General features: G+C 45.6%; 3 non-coding genes and 2 pseudogenes across 3 annotated transcripts; all 5 read right to left on the bottom strand.

Moving 5' to 3' along the window:
• Window positions 1-44: 44 nt before the first annotated feature.
• On the bottom strand, window positions 45-163 carry LOC118962418. Its single transcript, XR_005049780.1, has one exon. It is a non-coding gene; the product is annotated as a 5S ribosomal RNA (ribosomal RNA).
• A 179-nt stretch (window positions 164-342) lies between these two features.
• Window positions 343-461, bottom strand: LOC118962453 (annotated as a pseudogene).
• A 178-nt stretch (window positions 462-639) lies between these two features.
• LOC118962413 lies at window positions 640-758 on the bottom strand. The gene has a single exon (XR_005049775.1). It is a non-coding gene; the product is annotated as a 5S ribosomal RNA (ribosomal RNA).
• Window positions 759-935: 177 nt separating this feature from the next.
• Window positions 936-1,056, bottom strand: LOC118962459 (annotated as a pseudogene).
• A 177-nt stretch (window positions 1,057-1,233) lies between these two features.
• Window positions 1,234-1,353, bottom strand: LOC118962430. Its single transcript, XR_005049792.1, has one exon. It is a non-coding gene; the product is annotated as a 5S ribosomal RNA (ribosomal RNA).
• Between the last annotated feature and the right edge of the window lie 150 nt (window positions 1,354-1,503).

The following is a 1,503-nucleotide window of genomic DNA, read 5'->3' as shown; positions in this document are numbered from 1 at the left end:
AAAAAACGGACAAAGAGTTGAAATTCCACAAGGCAGTGACAAAAAGCTTACAGCACCTGGTATTCCCAGGCGGTCTCCCATCCAAGTACTAACCAGGCCCGACCCTACTTAGCTTCCGAGATCGGACGAGATCAGGAGTACTCAGGCCGGTGTGGCCGTAAGCGAAAAGGCAATCTCAAAAAGTGGATGAAATTGCATATACTGTAGCCATAATTTGTAGCACAGATTGTTGGATGAAATACAAACTAACCTTGCTTACTTATTTCAAAGCGAGGGCACATATTTCAGCCTTGTGGGAAAAAAACGGACAAAGAGTTGAAATTCCACAAGGCAGTGACAAAAAGCTTACAGCACCTGGTATTCCCAGGCGGTCTCCCATCCAAGTACTAACCAGGCCCGACCCTGCTTAGCTTTCCGAGATCGGACGAGATCAGGCGTACTCAGGCCGGTGTGGCCGTAGCAAAAGGCAATCTCAAAAAGTGGATGAAATTGCATATACTGTAGCCATAATTTGTAGCACAGATTGTTGGATGAAATACAAACTAACCTTGCTTACTTATTTCAAAGCGAGGGCACATATTTCAGCCTTGTGGTAAAAAACGGACAAAGAGTTGAAATTCCACAAGGCAGTGACAAAAAAGCTTACAGCACCTGGTATTCCCAGGCGGTCTCCCATCCAAGTACTAACCAGGCCCGACCCTGCTTAGCTTCCGAGATCGGACGAGATCAGGCGTACTCAGGCCGGTGTGGCCGTAAGCAAAAGGCAATCTCAAAAAGTGGATGAAATTGCATATACTGTAGCCATAATTTGTAGCACAGATTGTTGGATGAAATACAAACTAACCTTGCTTACTTATTTCAAAGCGAGGGCACATATTTCAGCCTTGTGGGAAAAAACGGACAAAGAGTTGAAATTCCACAAGGCAGTGACAAAAAGCTTACAGCACCTGGTATTCCCAAGGCGGTCTCCCATCCAAGTACTAACCAGGCCCGACCCTGCTTAGCTTCCGAGATCGGACCGAGATCAGGCGTACTCAGGCCTGTGTGGCCGTAAGCGAAAGTCAATCTCAAAAAGTGGATGAAATTGCATATACTGTAGCCATAATTTGTAGCACAGATTGTTGGATGAAATACAAACTAACCTTGCTTACTTATTTCAAAGCGAGGGCACATATTTCAGCCTTGTGGGAAAAAACGGACAAAGAGTTGAAATTCCACAAGGCAGTGACAAAAAGCTTACAGCACCTGGTATTCCCAGGCGGTCTCCCATCCAAGTACTAACCAGGCCCCGACCCTGCTTAGCTTCCGAGATCGGACGAGATCAGGCGTACTCAGGCCGGTGTGGCCGTAAGCAAAAGGCAATCTCAAAAAGTGGATGAAATTGCATATACTGTAGCCATAATTTGTAGCACAGATTGTTGGATGAAATACAAACTGACCTTGCTTACTTATTTCAAAGCGAGGGCACATATTTCAGCCTTGTGGGAAAAAACGGACAAAGAG

This window comes from Oncorhynchus mykiss, unplaced genomic scaffold (assembly GCF_013265735.2).
Source record: "Oncorhynchus mykiss isolate Arlee unplaced genomic scaffold, USDA_OmykA_1.1 un_scaffold_766, whole genome shotgun sequence".
Classification (NCBI taxonomy): domain Eukaryota; kingdom Metazoa; phylum Chordata; class Actinopteri; order Salmoniformes; family Salmonidae; genus Oncorhynchus; species Oncorhynchus mykiss.
The sequence above is the reverse complement of the archived record's forward strand: the minus strand, read 5'-3'. Positions and strand labels throughout refer to the sequence as shown.